This window comes from Cryptomeria japonica, chromosome 8, assembly GCF_030272615.1.
Source record: "Cryptomeria japonica chromosome 8, Sugi_1.0, whole genome shotgun sequence".
Taxonomy (NCBI): Eukaryota; Viridiplantae; Streptophyta; class Pinopsida; order Cupressales; family Cupressaceae; genus Cryptomeria; species Cryptomeria japonica.
In genome coordinates, this window is record NC_081412.1 from 742,311,374 (window position 1) to 742,332,463 (window position 21,090).

The window sequence follows — 21,090 nt, forward strand, 5'->3', positions numbered from 1 at the left end:
GTTGTAAAAGTTTAAAACCTTGCAGAATGTTCTATTTTGCAGAAGTTCGGCCACTAAGGTAAAATCGCGATTTTTGACAAAGTTTGAAAAAGCAACCCAAACGCCAAAGTTTGCAAATAGCTTAAAATGCTGAAGTTTTAATTCAAGAGGAAGTCGCGGTTTTTACGAAATTTTCAAAAGAGCCTCCAAACTCCAAAATTTACAAGGGTAAATCGCGCCACAAGTTTATAAACCTTGCAATCACTCTAGAAATCCCGAAGTATTGGCAACAGCGCGAAAGTTATAAAGTCTTCCCCGAAGTTCCCAACCTGAGGATAAATCGCGCCACGAGAGAAAATCGCGATTTTTGGTAAGTGTTCAATTTTTTTTTAAAGTTTGCAGAAACCCTCCATTCTCCGAAATTCGCCAAAAAAGGCGTAAGTGTTACGATTTTGAAATTTGCAGCTCTTAGAAACCCGAAAATCGCCATAGGGAAAAGTCGCGAAGTTTCATTTCTTTTTAAGTGGAAAACGCTACATTCCCCCCATTTTCAACGTCTAAGGAAGAAAATCACGATTTCAAAACATTGCAATCCTTCCAAAAAACTCGAAGTTTGGCAAAATCGCTGAGTTTGAAGGTTTTCAAAGATCTTAAACCCATTTTCAACGCTATAGGTAAAAAGGAGGTTAAATAGTTTGTTGAATAACAAAACGCCCAAGACGCCAAAGGTAAAATCACGCAGAAGTTCTAAGTTTAAGGAGAGAGCTATAAACCCATCTTTGACGCCATAGAAGAGAAAACGCAGAGTTTATAGTTTGAAAGCATTGCAACTCCCGAAGTTTGCCACTAAAATTGCAAAGTAAGAGCTTGCAGCATGAGTAAAACACTGAAGTTCCGTCCAAGGTAAGTTGCTAAATCCAAGTTCTCAAAACTACATTTTCTTCTCCGAACTACATTTTCTTCTCCAAACTTACGCGCGAAATAGGAGACATAGGGAATTAACCATAAAAGTTTGAAATTGCAGAACTCTTCCATTCCAAATTTGCAAGTTGTGCATTTGTCTTTTCAAAAGCATACGGCATAAGAGGGGCATTTTCAAATTTCAAAGGAAATCAATCCTGCAAGCCAGATTGTGCAAATTGACACCATTTATTTCGCCAGGTAAGTTTGCTTTACGTCTCTTAGAATCATTTAAAATGAATGCAAAATTGGATAGATGTGTTTACGCAAAATTGATTAAATGATTAAATCTTTAAACCGCATCTTTTCCCATTTAAAAAGCATCAGGCAAAGCAATTGAAATCAAAGCCTGTTCCTAGGAGTTAACTAGAAACGCATTTTTTCAGACTTAGGGAATCTTAAACTCATCCATTTTTTAAAATTGATCCTAAATGTCTAAGTGTAAATTTAACAGTCGAAATCGCCTAAGTCCTTGAACCGCAGCCAAATAAGTAAGTTTTTAATCAAAGAGCTTAGTGATGTTCATGTTTAAATCAATCAAGCTCTTTAGCTGAAGTATCATACTTTCTTCAAATTCGGTTTTCAATTAATCCTTGTGTGCTAACGTATCCCTTTTATCTAACCCGCTTTGTTTCCTTCATCTCGTCTCGTAATCCGCGTCCGACTGTGCAGGATAGATGCCTAAATCTACGGTAGAGTCCTCAAAGACACCTGGCGCAGCCGAAACATCCCGAGCATCCAAATCAAACATCCCTCATAGAGTCGAAAAGATGAAATATCAGTATCAGAGAGGATGATTGAGGGAATCAAAAGTTCAAAGCGTATAGGAAAATGTAGGTGATACTGACCTAGGCCACATTGATATTCAGGATTTCAGAGATAGAGTTTTCTCCCCTAACGCCTTTGGCAAGCCTAGGCGGATGATGGAAAGTGGCATCGCCCAAGCAACAGGATTTCCCCCATCAGTGCAAAATTATGAGCTGGTAGTAGAGGTTGCCCGGCATTACCAGCCAAACAACAGATTGGTGCTCCTTGAGAATATGGTCCTCGCTGACTTCATTCCTGAGGCCATTGGCAACGCATTTGACATCCCCTTCCCGAACAACCCCATAGCAACAACTATAGATGAAGCACAAGTGGCATATGATATGAACCCTGCCAAATGCAGGACATTAATAATTGAGGAGTGGTATAAGGAGAGAAGACCTCCCAGCATCAGAATTGGGAAAAAAACCCCCAGAAGCGACTTTCACGATGAGCATGGAGATATGGTCACATTGCTCAGCAAGGTTATGGGACTCCCCCAATCTAACTACTTTGAAGAGTGGATGTTTTACTTTACAGAGCAGGTCTTTGCTGGGACATCCAAGTTCGACTGGTCCCGGATCATAAGTGACAACATCCATACCCAGTTGGTCGAATTTGAGGAGAAAAAGTACTTTACCATGACATCCAATCTAGTCTATATGTTCGCCCGAAACCAACCATTGCCAGGTTTAATCATGAAGGGTGAAATTGGGAACGGGCCAAATCAGGTGAAGGTGTATGATTGCTATCCACGATTACATTATCAGGACATAGCTCAAAGGGAAAAGAACAGCGAACGGGCCCAATCAGGTGAAGGTGTATGATTGTTATCCACGATTACATTATCAGGACATAGCTCAAAGGGAAAAGAACAACTCTGCCTATGCAGTTGGTCAGTATGAGCGTGTCGATGCCTTCACAATGCGCCTAGTCAGGCTGATGCAAGGAGGACTACACATAAGGCTTTCAAAGCAAGCTACCATTTTGGTACAGAGGTATGGCTCCTAGTTCATCCAATTCCCAAGATTCTCCTACATCTGAATAGCTGGCTTTGAAGGCGCTCCTTTCCGACTTCCACGATATCCAACCGACAAAATAGTTCTTCTGGAAGTTGCAAGGCAAGCATGTCCGGTGAACAGTTTACTCAAAGACAAGAAGCAGTCTGGATTCGCCTTCCCTATGATTATAGGTAACCTTGATGTCCATCTAAAGAATCCAGCTGATGTCGAAGAATCCCTTGCTGAGCTAGCCTCCTATGGATTACAGGAACATTTCCCAAGGAAATGTTTTGATAATGACAATATGGCGAAAAGAGCCTACGGCAGGCGCTACAGAGCAAAGGAGTCAGTTGAAGATTATTGGAAGAATTGCTCTGATGACTATGAAGTCCGACAGCGCGAATATTCAAGGCTAAGTGTGCAGCAAATGCAGCTCTATGAATACCGTCGGGTCCCGGATCAGTTAACGGATTCAAGAAATTGCTTACAAGTCCAAGAATTTGAAGCAGTAAGACATCTTTTGCCAGGCATCGATTGGTCACAGGATCCAATCACTGATTTTGAGGCAGTCACGACAACCCCAAGAAGGTACACTGATCAGTGGTTGCACCAGCAAATTGAGCGGCTAATTCATGAGGGAGTCCAGTTCACCTACCATATGATGGATAGCCTTGATTCTTAGTCCTCTGAAGATGAGGGAACCTCGAGTGCACCAAAGGAAGAAGTTGAAAAGCCCGAAAAAAGGAAGAAAGCTAAAGCCAGCAGAGGGACTCGAACATCTAAAAGGACAAGAAGGGAGAAGATCCCTATTAGGAGACCAGCGGTCACTTCATCATCAAAAGACCCCAGTTCATCTAATGATGTAATTGAACTAGATTATATACCTGATCCACCTTCCCAAAGCGATGTTGATGCATTCGGAGCTAATGATCCTCCTGCACAAGACAAGATAAATACAGAAGTGAGGGTCATTGAATCTGCCGAACCTGAGAATCAAATTGAGGAAGGAGAAATTTTGTCCACTCAAGGGGTTGAATTGCATGAACCCACCAAGGGGAGCCATCATGAATTGCAATTGCATAGTACCGCCAAGGATGACACCATTGTTGAAGGAGAGTAAAGGACAGATGAGACCCACGAGCCTGATAGGACTGAAGAACAACCATCAGATGAAGATACCAGACAATTGTTCAGTGAAGTAGGAGAGAATTGAGCTGCAAGCAAAGGACTTGACACTTCCTTGACTCCTCCTGTAACAGAGCAACTACAAATATGCAATGAGCCAACTGAAAAAATTAAAGAGCAGAGTGGGAATTTAACCACAGCATCCGGAAAGACCATACCTCAAGATTGGTTAGTTGCTCAAGCTCAACGAAAGGCAGCCACCAAGTCCAAAGGGAAGAAAAAGCCCAAAGCATATTCCCGAATAACCAAGGATGAACAAAAAAACCATACCCTCCATATCGCCATCCCGCCTGTCGATAAGCCAACAGATCAAGTTACACTAGCTGATTATTGTATCACAACCGTCCCAATCGGACGAGCCACCAAGGAACAAGAAAGGGAGGAGTTCAAGGACTCCATGCAAAACATGCTCAGGCAACTCGAAGAGATAACTGCTGAGAAAGACATGTATCAAATTCGTGCTAAGCAAGCCGAGGGGTACATTGATCAACTACTGAGACCATTGCATAATGCCCCCGAATTCCATGTTCCCCCTATAGCATCGGCGTAAAGGACCATCACAGAATTTGAAGGAGTACGAGATACCACCAAGGCCGTCAAGGAATGGATGCGAGGCATTAAAGAGAGGTGAGAGCTAATCATTGAGGATGTAAAGAAATGGCCCACCACCGAGAGACCATTTTGGTCAAACTATTCGAAATAAAGCGAGAGTGCCTCATGGTTCATGAGGCCATTGCTACAACTCTCCCCCTCATGAGGGCTCTTTTTTGGACCCATTCGCAGATTCCTACATTGTCCGCCATCCTGGATCCCTATAACATCAGCACTTTTAAAGAATGGTACTAGACCATCAGCATGAAGAATGACACAAAGGCCACCATTAGCAAAGAGCATGAGACAGGCCAGGAAATTCAGAGGAACATGAGGGACCTTGGTGGCAGGATCCTCCGATCAATGGTTCTGGGCTGGAAAAATAGTTTGTCCGATGACCAGGTGCAGCCGGACTAGGAGGAGAGATTGAGGATGGATAAGATCGCCTACTCCACAGAGAACCTGGAGTTTGCCAGTGGGTTGTATTCGGACATTTTGTGGTTTGAAGCTCATCGCTCCGACTGGAGAGGTGGTTTGAAACACGTAGATCGTCATCTGGAAGGCATGCAATATAAGATACGTCATCCTCCTATGCCTCAGTTCACGGTGTTGTTCCAGTTGTGCATCGGGTTTCAAGAGTATGTTCGTGAAGAATGTGCAGCAGGTCGAGACCTTTGGAAAGAGTATTTGCATGGCGAAGATGAATTTTTAGTAAAGGGATATGCAGCTAGAAAGGAAAAAGTGCTTTCTTAAAATGCATTTTTCTTTTAAATTTGAAAAAGCACTTTTTGGCCAAAAGGTCATATTTTACTGCCAAGTCAACTGTAAACTTTAAACTCTATGCATGTGCACTTTTTGAATTGTTATGGATAGTTTTTAATTACCTTTTTTAGGTAGTTATTGCTCCCCTTTGGGTGGTTGCTGATATTTACCTTCCATTTATGGGTATGGGTACTATTTTGTACAAATGAATCTGGGCCACTTGTTTAGTTTAAATCTTGGCCATTCATCTATTTTTGGAAATCTATTTAAAGGAACTGGTTTTCCCTTATTTTTGTAAGAAGTTCAAGGATTGTTGCTGAAGCTCTGGCGAAATTTACACAGGATTAATGGAAAATTAAAGTTGTTTTCATTTCTTTTCTTTGTGAGTGCATGGTCTCCTTCTTCACCATTTAAATTATTCTGTTATGTCTTTTATTTTTTTCAATAGCATTTTTAGGATAAACATCTGATAGAATCCTCGTTGTTCATACCATTAAGGACTGACTGATTGTCATTCCCTTTGCATGGTTAATCTGAACCCTCAGACATGTTCAGTTCGGTTATTAAACAGTTAGTGAAGGAATGTTAAAATTCTGAATTTATGTTTAATAGCATGAAAATCTAGTTTTCCTTGAAGATCACACTAGATTCTTACAAACATTGTGCTTAAATAGCTGATAGTGTTAAATCTGGTTATTTGGAGGTGTCTGTATGTTTTTCTTGAACATGCTATCTTAGTTAATTAGTCAGATTTTTTGTATCTCTTTTCCCTATCCTTCTTTTTTCCCTTTTTTTACTAAGAAGAAACCCACACTCCAGCTGAATTAGTATTAATCCAACTGAAATCAACCGATAACAAGACTGTTAAATTTCAGCGAACTCACCCGAAAGTTATTCATCTCATCGTAAGTCCCCTTTGTGTTTCCAGCAAAACACATCAAACCACTGAGTAATCCCACAGTCAAGACCTGACAATCAAAACTTTGAGGTCATCCCCTTTGATCAAACAAAAAAACAACATTAGGAATTTCCTTATCTCAAGAGGATAGGATACTCAGCGAGTACATTCTATTCTACATTGGCCGGATGGAGTTTACAGCGATGCGAAATTAGACACATCAACACATAGTAATGCAACTGAGGGTAGCAGTCGTATACCTTCACCTAATTCGGCCCGTTCCCAATCTCGCCTTTCTTAATTAATCCCGTCAACGGCTGGTGTCAAACAAACATGTAGACCAAGTAGGAAGTCATGGCAAAGTACTTTTTTTCTTCAAGCTCAACCAGTTGTGTATGAATATTGTTGCTGATTATCCAAGCCCAGTCGAACATAGACTTCCCAGCGAAGACTTGCTCAGTGAAGTAGAACACCCATTCCTCAAAGAGATTGGATTGAGGAAGTCCCATGACCCGGCTGAGTAGGGTAACCATATCACCATACTCATTGTGAAAATGGCTTTTGGGGGTCTTTTTATTGATTCTAGTGCTTAGGGGTCTTCTCTCCTTGAACCATTCTTCATTTATCAATGTTTTGCACTTAGCAGGATTCATGTCATAAACAACCTGAGCCTCATCGATAGTTGTGGCAATGGGATCATTGGGAAACGGGATATCAAATGCTTCCCCAAGGGCTTCAAGCGTGAAATCAACTAGTACCATGCCCTTCAATACCACTAATCTGGTTTTCGGCTGATAATGTCTAGCAGCCTCAACCACTAATTCATAATTCTGCACAACCGGAGGGAAACCAACTACCTGAGCAATACCACTCTCCATCCATCTGGGCTTGCCATAGGCATTCAAAGAGTACACTCTATTCCTGAAATCCTAAATATCAATATGGCCTAGGTTTGTGTCTCCTCTGTTTTCCCACAGACTCTAGACCTTCGACTCCCTAACTCCTCCTCCCTGGTACTGGTACTTCATTTTTTCAACCTTGCGGGGAATGTCAACTTTGGAAATCCGAGATGTTCCAGTTGTGCTAGGTGCCTTTGAGGACTCAGCCGCTGATTTAGGCATCTATCCTGCGCAACCGGACACGGATTAAGAGACAAGATTAAGGTAACAAAAACGGGTTAGCAAAACCAGAAGACGGCATTAGCATTAAGATTGATGATCAACGAGGTAATCGAAATTTGAAAATATTGCTAAAACACGACATTTAAACAATTTAAATCTGATTGTCTGGAAGCTAAATGCAATTTGAAGCTGAAAGTCAAGTTGGTTTGGTTAACAACTGTTCTTGGAGTGAATTTCGAAATGTTACTCCCGATTGTTAATGGCAGAAAATTACGAACGCTCTGGCTTGCGACTCAGCCTTTAAATGTTCTAATAATTGAAAATTGATTGTTTCAAAAATGCACTTGGAAAAGAGTGCTTTGGAAATGATTGATTGATTGATTCCAAAGGTTTAAGTTTAAATTTTCACAATTCATTTTGCAAGTCCATCTTAAGTAAAAGAAATATGATCGTTTCAACCATGTGAAGGACGAATTTATCTTACCTTGCAGCAATATGATAGGTTGTTGACCAAAAACAGTTGAAATTCGGTGATGAAGGGAAAACCTCTCGGGCTCGACTCTTTAACCTACGCCCTATTTCCTTCGCATGAACTTAACTCCTTTACGATTTTCGGCTTTGAAAGCAAGAATGCAAACATTGAATCCATTACTCCAAAATGCAAAATTAATATTTTCGGCTTAGAAGAGGGTTTGAGCGATTTAGAACTTAGAACGATTTGATGTGCTTGAAAATACGGCAAAATGTAGGTTAAATGGCGATTTAGGACTTACCTCCCTTTTCGACATCTCCTTGCTTGCGGGTTCCTTAGTAGCCTTGCGCGAAATCGGACTCCAATAGTGAATTTCAAAATGTTGGAAGTCGGCTTTGTGATTTTCGGCTTATACGAGGGTTTTGCGCGATTTTGATGACTTCTGTGATTTGAGGACTTTTCGGCTTCCTAAGACTATTCGCATGATGTGCAGAGAATGAAAGATTTCGGCAAGAAGAATGCTAAGCGCGCGAATTGAAAATTGAGGGATTTGACATGAAATGAATATGCATTCACACTTTTCTTTTATAACCTTCACCCTCTGAGTTTTTCGGCCTATTGAAGATTTTTTGGAAGCATTTCAAATGTTCGGGTCATTTGCCTAGAATGCGAGATGTTAGTTGGAAGTTTTTGCCTTTGCTCTAAAACGCCTAACTCCTATGGAATGAAATTCGGGATAAAATCACACAATTTCAGCATTTTAACTCATTTTGTGAGCTTTTACAAATTTCGGCATGAAAGATCATTTTGAAAACTCGGGCTCTTAAAGAAAATTCATGACTTTATGTTTGGGCATTTTTCCCTCTTCCAATTTCGGGCTATAAGCCGATTTTACAAACTTTAAGTTGTTTTCAGGCATTTGGAGGATTTCACGAATTTAGATATTTTCGGCCTAAAAGGCCATTTTGCGCGATTTATAACTTAATGTCCTTTTCGGGTTAAAGGGTCGCTTTGCAAGCTTTAAATATTTTCGGCCTAAAATGACCTTTTGCAAACTTAGGCGAGTTAGTGAACTTTCTTTCTTTTCGGCCTAAAATGACATTTTGCAAACTTAGGCAATTTAGTGAACTTTATTTCTTTTTGGCCTAAAATGATATTTTTTAAACTTAGGCGATTTAGTGAACTTTCTTTCTTTTTGGCCTAAAATGACATTTTGCAAACTTTGGTGATTTAGTGAACTTTCTTTCTTTTCTACCTAAAATGACATTTTGCAAACTTAGGCGATTTAGTGAACTTTCTTTCTTTTGGGCCTAAAATGACATTTTGCGTGATTCAGCTTTTTAGGCTAGGAGGCAATTTGTGAGACTTTTACCTTTTCGGCTTCAACCGACTCTGCAAGTCTTTTATTATTTCGGCTTCGAAGGGAGTTTCGCGAACTTTCTCACATTCTGGCCTTATAGGCCGATTTTCGAATTTTAGGTGATTTTCGGCCCTCATGCCGATTTTACCAACTTTGTCTTACATTTTAGTCTTTCAAGCCGAATTTGAAAAAACATTATGCTCGTTCACCCTATTCTCACTTCGCAATCGAAATTGCGATCAACCTCCAAGGCGAATCTCCCTTTCTCCTTAATAACTCAAACTCCTGATTGCTTTATCTTTTTCTGCAAATTATCAAAACTCCCAACTCAGGACCTAAGTGAGGACGAGACGAGAAAACATCGAAAGGGGGACCCTGGCGACGACGGGGAGTGTGTACAAGGCATAACACTACCCTCGGCAACAACAACTGGCTTGTAATCACCCCTCTTTGCAGCCAAGTTCATCTTCTTCTTCAACTGATCATCCGAGTTGAAAATGCTTTCCAAGGTAACTAGACCTTTAGGCAACTTGTTGGAGTTGAGTTGCATGATTTGATCTCCATACTGGTCTTGCAGCTTAGTCTGATTTTTGGCAAAAAATTCTGCTTCGTTTTGCAAGAAGTTGACAATTTGTTGGTCACTTTCGAACACTTGCCAATTTACCTGATTGTCTAGGACAGCAGGCCTCACAACAAGCCTGATGTGTTGTTCCTTCTCACTTGCAACATGCGTTGATATGTCGAATTGAGCACCAACAGCTGCAAGCCTATCAGCATGTTTCTTCTGACCTCTAGGAATACTCAGGATATTGAAGGCCTCGAATCCTTCAATCAAATCCCAAACCCTGTGTTTGTATGATTTGAATAGGTTGTTCTTTGCTATACTTTGAGCTCAGATGTGGTTAACAACCAACTCATTGTCTTCAAATACTTGCAAAGATCTGATCTTTCTGCTTTGTGCACGTTGGAGGCCTTGGATCAAGGCTTCATACTTAGCAACATTGTTGGTGCAACCAACCTGAAGCCTAAAAGAGAAGAAATATCTCTCTTGCTCAGGAGAAACAAGCATCACACCAGCACCTGCACCGTTCTTGTTTCTTGAACCATCAAAAAACATGCTCCATAACCCCTCTAAATCTCCTTGTCCCTTGATGAGGTTAGGGATAGGAGTATCCTCTTCATGGACACAGTAGGTGCCAAGCCCAGTCTCTTCAGTCTCAGCTAATAGATCAAACTGAAAAGCATTGGCCCATTCGTCCAACAAGCAATCAAGGACCTCTTGCAAAAGAGTGGTAGGGTCACAGACAGTACACTCCTCCCCCTCTTTGTGCAAAGTGCAATTCATGTTTATAGTGTTGGTGTGTAGGGCTCAATGTGGTTTTGTGCAATGGGCTATGCCCTTAAGGTAACCTTGGTACCATACCTTGTTCAAAATATCATGTGGGACCAATCAAAAGACAAGTACTCACCTATCTTGCGGTGAAGTCTCTAGACAGGCAAATGGCAAAGAAGGCAGGGAGGTCGATGATTGATGCGTCTTGCAAGACAGTGCAACCAGGACATGCATGCAAGGTTAACTTCAAATTTTTAACAACCCCAACTGTCTTAATAGAAGTGCCATCCAATTGGACCACCCCTTTAGTCATAGATTCATATTCTATGCCAAGAAGATCAGCTACCTTCTTAGTCATGACTAAGCTACTAACTCTTGAATCTATCATGCAGTTGTGAACCAAGTTATCTCCTACGACTAAAAAGAGATAGAAGGGGGGAGGCTCGCTGATCTTACTTGAATCTTCCTCCTCCATGGGTTGCACCAAACTGGTGGAGACTGCCTTTCTGTTGATTGCTGCCTCATCACCTGACTGGTCGACGTCCTTCAGTGCCTCTTTAAGCAAATCCCTTTGAGATGGGATGGAAAGGGCCTCCCACATAGTGACATTGAGGCTGGCCTTCTTCATCTGATCAACTATGTTGAAAGGAACACCAGCTGATTTTAGAGGCCCCTTTGAGGCTATAAGGTCTACCTTTGCTCTTTGGACGACTTGGGCCTCTTCCTGCCTCCTGCTCCCTTGCATGGTATTTTGGCTTGTATCCTGGACAGCTACATTGGGCATTGGAGCTTGGGCTGATGTTGAAGGTGAGGCAGCCTCCACGGCTCTCTTCTTTGACCATGTATATTGCAACATAGACTCACCATTCATTTGGTTCATACCACAGAATTCTGCAAGCTGCCAATTGACAAAGGTAGAATCACCTTGCAAGTAAGCCTGAGTGCCAACACTAGGTTGATTTGGGTCATATAGCTGGCCAAAGGTGGTTGGCTCATCCTGCACTACTAAGGCTTGGACAAACCCTCCATTTTGGCATGCACCTTGGTCGTGTGGCTGATTGCATGGTTGACACCAATCCTACTCTTGGGCGAGGTTATTTTGCATTGGAACTATCGCCTTTGAGTTGCTTCCAACTGTGGGGTTCAGACTATTCAAAGGCCTAGTGTTGCTCCATTGGTTTTGCCCTTGAAAGGGTGGCCTATTCTGTCGATAGTTCTGATTTTGTGCTTGATAGGGCCTACTATGCTGGGCTTGTTGCCTCATTAGTGTCACCAACTCATTGCTAAAGTTTTGCAATAGAACCTTGACTTCATGGAGCTCATTGGAGGATGTAGAGCGTGTGGATGGTTGACCTGCGGCCGCCATGGGGATAGGAGCCAAGGTGGGTTGTTGAGTAGAAGCTTCTGGGAAGAGAGGCATTGGAGGCCTTGGAGCTATCTTCCTAGCCTGAATCAAACAATTTTCTGCCTTATGGCTATGTCATATGCACCTAGTAGAGAGGCTCTACCCATTGATTGTACCATGACAGCTATATCGTTGTTGAAAGCTCTAAGATAATACAGGAAGGCATGATTTGGAGATGGCTTCACTGGAGCAGGAATTCTATTTCATGTCTTATGGAATCTGAAATTGAAATCTCCTATGAACTCATGAGGTGCCCTCTTGATCATAGTCAACTGCTCCACAAGTGATAGGTGATCACTTTTGTCTTCGAAATGATTGCACAACCTCTCCCCCAATTCATCCCAATTGTGAATGGAGCTAGACGACAACCCTCTATACCACTACAAAGCTTTGCCTTTCAAAGATGTGGCTACGAGTCTGACAGCAACATCATCCTGAGTGATATTTTGGACGAAGCAGATGTTCACAATGTCTTGAATGTGCTCAATGGGTGTAGTAGCTATTTCACCAGTAAAGTATGGTATACTCTTTAACGCAGCCACTGGTATATCATTCCATTGAGTCAAAATAAGGGGACTCCCCCCATTGAAGGTAACAAAAACTTGATTTCTTGCCATGTGAAAAAATGGTCTATTGATATGAGTGGTGGGAGCCCTTGACAGTATTGGTCTTGTAAATGGAGGGGTAGACTGAGACCTGGGAGATGGAGTGTTTACAACCCTGACCTCCCGAACTAGTGATAATGAAGGTCTACCTCTCTGCCTTCTAGTGCTTGAAGATGACACTTCTTCGAACTGGAAACTACCTCTAGAAGACGCCCTTGTATGAATTCTAGGCATGAAATCAGCAACAAGTCGTGAAAAGCAGTGGACCTCTAAGCAAAGACCTCGGAACCTCTGGGATCCAGGGTTCTGGACTTAGGCACTTCGGAACCTGGGGTTCCGGACTTCCGAAGTTGCGAACTTCGGAACCTAGGGATTCCGGAATTCTGGAGTTGCAAGAGGTGCGATGACTTGGGAACCTGGGGGTTCCAAGGTCCCAAAGTTAGGAACTAGTCATGAAAAAGAAACTAGACTTTTGACCAGTCGCCAAGTGCTTGAAAGATGGCTGCCTCTAAAGGCTGAAACACTAAGAACAACACTAAATCCTTAGCATAAAAATCGAAAGGAAGCCCCACCAGGGATGCCAAAAATTCTTATCACAAAAGCTTGCACCCTTGCTGAGCTATTAACTCAACAACCTTGTGAAACATGGAAACAACCCTGAAGTGTGGGACCTTGCGCAAGGGGATTGAGTCTCCGGAGAAGGTCGGCTTCCTTCTCAATCCAAGTGCAGGTGTTGAACCAACTCAACACTTCAAAACTTACTCCTAAGCCTATCCTAACAACTTGCAGAGGAAAAAGGAAGAGAGAAATGCTTAAAATAAAAGGAGGTGATGCACCAAGATAAGAGATTGTTTCTCTCCCTACCCGAAATGACACAAAGAATCAACTGAAATACCCAAGAGAAGCACAAACTTCAGTTGTATGAGTGACCCCAATGCATGTATGGAAGTTAGAATTCGCTGAATATCAAGACGGGAGAAGGTTTCCCACAAGTCACACTAAAAAATAAATTAACACAACATATATGACAGAAGAGCCACAAAACATACACCTATGATGAAGGTAAGGAAACATACACAGCATACAAAAGTTGATCCTCTGCCTCCGCCTCCCGCACCTGACCCTCCACTCATGGGTCCTCTGGAGAAGGTTGTTGACCTCGAACCGAACAAATTGCCTCCCATACGGTACCCTTGTGCTCCCTCGGCACCGTCGGCCGTACCGTCACCTTCGGTCGTCTCCCTCCAATTGTCCTCCGATTTGGACAAGTTCTTTAGTAGGTCTCTGGTAGCGTCGATCAAGTTTAGACTTCACCTTGTTTGTTCCACCAACTCTTCGCGACTTCTTACCCTACGGTGGTATTCTGGCAAACTGTAGAGTTCTCCTTCGACACCCTCCATCACTCCTAGGTTCCCTTCGGGCAACCCTATGACAGTGTAGAGAGTGTAATTCTCTCCGTCTATCTCTACCTCTGCAACCTCCGTGACACCTCCTGGGTTCCCTTCGAGCAACCCCTCACCGGTCATCCTTCAGCAAGCTGCCTTAGCCTACGCCTTCGTTCTATTTGCTGTCTAAGATTCAACGCTCTTTGTGCCACTTCCCATTTGTCACTTTGTATCTTTTTATTTTTGTCCTTATTTAGTATATTTGGCATAAATCACTTCCGTAGATAGCAAGCACACACCATGTACACAAAAAAAAAACTGTTTTTTTAATTATTTTCCCTTTCAGCCACAATTTATCTCACCATTGTGCAGGGATTATTACAGGGTTCAATTTCCCCTTCGCCTCTTGCCATCACGCTCTGCGTCCCACAACGATTGTTCCGTTTGCGCAGCGTCGGCCTCTGGGTTAATCTCACCGACGAGTAGGCCCATCGTGTCCGTACGCCATCCGCTCCTTCCTTTCCCAACTATGTCTAGGCAACGACGCCAAATGTTTGCCTCATATAGGTAAACGATTAAATTGAGAAAGTAAATGCACAGAACATAATGGAAATATATTAAATAACCAGTCTCTGTATTAATTCAACAGTCTATGTACATCAAGTGCTTATAATATTAAACCCCAAGTACCACTATCATGATGCCACTTCGAAGGAAAGGTACACAATATATAATACCCAAAGGGGTGCAACCAATCGTCGCGTCCAATTGCCCTTCAGGACAATTAACTAACTAACCGCCGTAACTCATTATTACCGACGACAACATAAACATAATATGACAACATAACATAATGATTATTCCCGGCAACAATAGCCTTTATATAGAAAACTGGTTACAAGAGTGATCATGACCCCTGTGTGTGCAGAGAAATGTCAGTCTAGAAGTCCAGGGAAGTGCATGCACCTGAAATTGTGTACATGCAAGCAACCTAGCCATACCCTGAAAATGCAACCCTGAGAAGGGTGGATTGACGGACCTTCCAAAGTCAGAGCATGCAGACATGACATAAGTTACCACAACAAGCATGGCCTTGTACCTCCCTTGATGGAAATCCTGCAAAACTCATTAAATGCACCCCTGTAGCTCCACAAAAGGTGTACAAGTCACCAAAGTTGTCAAAGCATTTAAAGCTTTGGGTGTTGATCACGCCATCCGGAAGTGTTGCAAGCTGGAAGGAAGTCGGAAGACTTTGGAAACTCGAGTTCCCAAAGTGGGGAAGACAAGGAAGGAACTTCGGAACCTCGGGGTTCCAGAGTTTCAGGGAAGGAGAAAGAGACGCAGCAGGGAATTGCGGAACCTCGGGGTTCCAGAACTCCGAGGAACTAGAGAGAAAAGGCAAGGAGGGAAGGAACTTCGGAACCTCGGGGTTCCGGAGTTCCGGGAAGGAGAAAGGAGACAAGGAAAAGAACTTCGCAACCTCGGGGGTCCGGAGTTCCGCGAAAGGGAAGAAGAGACTAAGCAAAAGGAAAAGAGGGGACCTAGCAAAGGAACTTCAGAACCTCGGGTTTTCAGAGTTCCGGAGAACTGAAAAAACGCTAAGGAAGGAACTTCGGAACCTTGGAGTTTCGGAGTTCCGGGGAAGGGAAGAAGACTAAGAGGGAACTTCAAAACCTCGGGGTTTCGGAGTTCTAAGGAACAGAGGAGGCAAGGAAAAGGAGAGACTTAGCAAAGGAACTTCGGAACCTCGGGGTTTCGGAGTTCCGAGAAGGGAAAGGGCCAAGGGGAGAAACTTTGGAACCTCGGGGTTCCAGAGTTCCGGAGAAAAGAAAGGGAAGGCTAAGGAAGGAACTTCGGAACCTCGAGGTTCCGGAGTTCCGAGGAAGGGAAGAAGACTAGGAGGTAACTTCGGAACCTCGGGGTTCCGGAGTTCGAAGAAGAAAAGAAGAGAAGGCAAAAAGAAAGAACCTCAAAACCTTGAGGTTTTGGAGTTCCGGAGAACATGAAAGAAAAGGAAGCAAAGGGAAGGGACTTCCTCCAAACAAGACAAAACTTCACAATTCCTAATTCCATTGCTCTTCTCCCTAATCAATTGGGGCAGCGTTGGTCCATGGATCGTATCTCTGATCGGTTCTCCCTGATGGACCAAAGGTGTCATAAAATGACAACATAACCCACTTTCACAAACTGATCAAAAGTAACATGCAACCATCTAGGTATCCACAAAATTAACATGCAATGCAAATCTACTAACCAAGACTGCTCCGAAATAACATGCAATGCTAACCCTCTTCATAAATTGCTCCTAAACTAACATACAATCATCTAGGTATTCACCCAATTGTCATGCAATAACATCTGACACACATGCAACTGCAAAATCTGACATGCATTGTTGAAACCCTAACATGTTGGCAAGATCACCAGCTTTGATACCACTGAAATATCCTAGACTCAAATATTGCTTCAAATCTGATATGGGTTTTTGTTTTTTCTCATGTTTTGTTTCATCATAATGTAATATTGCAACATGCAAACATGCAGATTGAACACACAAGATGAACAATATAGATTTTCAAGGAAATCGATCAATGTAATACACAAAATCTAAATAAGCCAATGGTATTCTTTGATATAGAAATGTATTGCTGTTTACAAACACATGTTGTTGTTAACAAATACATGTTGCTGTTACAAATCAGAAGATGCCTAATGCCATCAAGTAACACATACCCGAAATGCTCCCATATATATAATAACAAACCCTCTGAAAATCCGCAAGATAGATCATCGAATCTCCATGAAAATTGATCAATGATGTGCAACTGTGAATACTAAGATGAATTCACCAAGTGGGCTGATTTGGGTTTCTGTCCAAATAGTCAAAACCTCTAGGGTTTCTGTCCTAGGGTTTTCTAAACCTGCAAGCGAAAGCTCTCAAGCTCTCAAGGAAAAGTTTCTTTGAAAATAACAACTCAAGAATGAATCCTCATTTCACTTTTTCCTCCTTTTATAATGCTTTTCCTTTTTGAAAGTAATACTTTATTTTATTTCTTTCTTTTATTTACTTTTCCCTCCAAAAGTGACTTTACTTTATAATTTGTGATTGACATTATCATAAAGTCACCTTATAAAATAAAGTATGACCAAATGCTACTTAATTAAATATAAATAATCCCACGGACTTAGGACTTTTTAACATTTAATTAATTAATTTATTCCCTTGCATCAATCTAATTAGCCCACGGGAATAAAATAGGCTAATAATCTCCTCTAGGTGATCACTCGAAGGAAGGGGCATTACACTCTCTTGAACAAGGAAACCTCAAATGCTAAACAATGTGATCAAATAAGGGAGCCCCAACATTTACAATGCGACTTTACATTGGATAGACTTTGTGAAAATATGTGATTTGTTGATATCACAAAAGGACTTATGCTTAGCTGGAACTTGGATACTAGACTGACTTGAACCTCTAAAAAAACAAAAAGATAAGGGTTAGAGAATCTAATCTAAACCTAAGGACAATGATAATAATGGGTAGCACTTAGATAAATGGGTTCCTTAAATCAAGCTTTGCTTCACCATGAGGAAACAATTGCACAAAACTAATGCAATCTCCAAATGCAACGAAGGATTTTCATATTGTAAACATTCTTCCAAATACCCAATACAGGTGCAATCCAAATGAACATCCACAATCAAAGTAGTCCTAAATTAGGTTCAAACTAACCATGCACTGCAATTTACAATTAACAAACTACAAATAGTATGAACCAGAATTCCATCAAACATCTTCACATTTTTCCATCAAAATCAATGAACTTCAACTAAAACTTGAGAAGTAGAAACCATGCAAAATGTAGAAACATCACATAAAGGTCCACCATATCTTCAATGAAAATTGTGTATTTATTTTAACATAGTCTTGGCAACAATTTTTTATCTCCTCCTCCTATTGTTACTTGTAATTGCTTCTCCTAACTTCTATTATTAACAAATGAAAAGGCCAAGCCTTATATAGACTTTGAGTTATAAAACGAAGGGCCCAAATTGATTCTAAATCAACAACCAAGCTAATTCTATGAAACCCTAAGTGGAGGTAGTTATAACTACCACCTTACATTTAATATCCTCCAATGAAAATATTACAAGTCCTTAAATATATGTCCTTTTAGATGAAGGGCCAATAATGTCCTCCACGTCTACTTGTCCATGAGTTAGGTTCAATGTATCTAGACATGTTGACTTATCATTATTTGATTGGTTGAAGATATGTAAACGCCACCTCAGCGTGCTTATCTTGTAAACTTTCATCTCCTTGTATTTCTGGCAATATCTCCTAATACTCAACATCATCTAGCTTTTGATTGATTGTGATGGTTCATATCTCAAATTGCATCATCTCCTTGAATGTTCTTCTCTATCTACACAGTAGTCCTTCATTTTTGGAATCCTTCTCTGTGGATATCATCTTGTCTTGATCTTCTTGTCATAGTTGAGCAATCCTCCATTTTGTAACACTCTTCATGTTGTAATGTCTTGTGCTTGTGCATCTTGATGTCATCTTGCATTGACTTTGTTGAGTCCTTCACCTTGAACTTGGATTCCCCTTGGGAAATTCAAGGTCGTTGTAGAATCCTTCATCATAAAGTAATGTTGTTGAAATGCTCCCTCATCTTGGATTCCATACGCTTCGAAAAATCCTCTCTTGCATTGTTAAGTCCCCTTCCTCGTTCCATCCACCTCCTTGTATCAATCCTTGCAATTATTCCTTGGATTCTTGGTCTTCTTCATGTTGTTGTTGAAACATGTTTTCATTGTTCACCATATACATCAATCCTGAAAAGAGAGAGCACACTTTAAATCATGATTGTAAATGAAACCCTAAGTTAGTGAAATGCAAGATATTGATGATAAGACAATGAAAGCTGAACATCTTGCATTCTTAATTTATGCTAAAAAATTTAAAAGAAATTACATAACAATCATTCCTCCCATAGAGTGACAGATTTTATCTTAAAATAACATCAAGACTTCACCAAAATTGCCCCATAAACTCTCCTTATAATCTGAAAGTGACACTTGGAATTCTGTTTCAAATCTGGAAATGATGTTCCAGGTCTGGGAATTCCATAAATGATGAAGAAAACAACTCACATCCGATGTGAATGATTGTTTTCTTGTCAATGATGAATTGCTTTTGTTCACAACAACAACACCACCTTTTTCACTGGATTTCATCCTCTGTGTTATGGATTAACACCTTACAACTTAAGACTTTCCAAAAATGATGCTTAAGAACCAGAAATTGAAGGGAAACTTAATCAGATCTGTATGTTGATTTGCATGTTCTTCTCCAGAAATCTTCTTCTCCCAGCCTCCAATATCATGTTAATATTCAATCATTCACTTGAGCTCTGATTTTAAGCACTTTAATTTGCATTTGTTGCTGTTGAATTGCCTCTGGTCTGCCCTTATTCGCTTGGAATTGCCTTTGAATTGTTATGAGAATGACCTCCCTCCACCTTACATATATAGGTGCTCATATCGTAATTCCCTCTCCCTTGATAAAGGCCGACCTCTTAGCGTCTTGCTTGATTTTTGCCTAAACTCTCGCCTATGGGATTTACATGCCTCCAAGGACAAAAGGGCGCATTTGTGAGGGAGTTTCAGACTAGAGGGCACATTTGAGGGGTAGTTTTGGACTAGAGCGCGCAAAACAAGGGTTGACAAGGATTTTCCAAGTGCTCTTTCACCCCAAGCATGGACTAGTATGGGCGCATTTAGACCTTATTCTTGGACAAGAGGGCAGGATTAGCATGTGGTCAAGGACAAGTATGATCACTTGTGAGGGTGAGAGGACTACTAGGTGCAAATCCTAGTTGTGCAAGGACAAGTGAATACTATGGTGAATTTGTCAAGGAATTTCCATGAATTGCCTAAGGAAAATTAGGACTTGAGTGAGAATCCATGTTCCAAACTTGGATTTCATATTTTAATTTTGGAATTCCACACTTGAACTTAGGATTTTAAATTTTTAACATTTAAACTTTGAATTTGCATACTTCAATCATGGATTTAATCTTTGAATTTTGGAATTCCCTATTTAGCCAAGGATTTTCATCTTTGAATCCATATCTCAAACAAGTATTTCACTTGAAAATTGAAAACTTTATCCAAAACAAAATTCACAAAATTTTCCTTATTTCTCTCCTATTAAGGTCGGAAAATCCAGCCTTGACAAAGAATTTTCCTTGTCAAGATATGACATCCTTGGATTTTCCTTCTTAAATCCACACTTAGCATTTCCAAATTTCACTTTCTTGTCAACTTGTCTTGACAACATTTTGCTTTGTGAAGCCTCTCACAATTTCACCCTCAATCCCAATCTTGAATATCTCATTCATGGATTTTGAGCTTAAATTCCTTGCTTGATCATACCTAAGGACAAGACGTTGCACTCTAAGTCATTTCAAGGGTCACTCAATACACCCTTCCCAAACTAACAAGACAATACTACCTTCCCCAAAGGGCTAAAAGATCAAAATTATTGCCAAGCTAAAGACAACTAAGAAAAAACGACTAAGCTATCAAACAAAAAAAAGAGGGGTCCCCATTTGCAATGGGGCGTGTGTGCTACAACACAACAAAAGGCAGATAAGTTTTTTAATCTCCCAAACTATATATGAAATCTTGTTTGAAAAAGGGCAATTTGTTCATTTGCATGTTAAATATTGATGATAGAGGTGATAGGATTTTTTATAAGGGATAAAAAGTGATTTTTATGTTTGTTTTTGAGAAGTGTCGTTACTGGATGTGAGGGTTATTGGATGTATGTAGGAATTAAACTACTGAGAATACATGAAACCAATCAGAATACATTTTCCTGTGTTTTCAGTTTTGTTACTGTGTTTATATTCCTTTTGATGTTGGAAAAATTCCTGTTGTAGCAGTTGATTTGAAGTAGTTGTTCACGGTACTTAACAAAAGAGAAAGCTAAAGAATGTCAAAGCTTGTGTTTGGAGGAGAATATGTTTTTGTGGTTGACAGTGGGTGTTTTATCTGTGATGATTAGCCTTTTGCAGATCTCTTCAAAGGTTATTTAATAAATGTTTGGTAGTTCAGTTGAAATCATTTGTTTCAATGGAGAAGATAGGAAAAAAAGTGAAAAATGAAAATAAAAATCTAATTTGTGAAATGGATGTTTTAAAAGAAGAACTAATGA

General features: G+C 40.8%; 1 protein-coding gene across 2 annotated transcripts in view; it reads right to left on the bottom strand.

Moving 5' to 3' along the window:
• The window catches only part of LOC131061428 (uncharacterized), a 122,760-nt gene that overhangs the window by 90,901 nt on the left and 10,769 nt on the right, over positions 1-21,090 (bottom strand). The gene's annotated exons all lie outside the window — the stretch shown is intronic.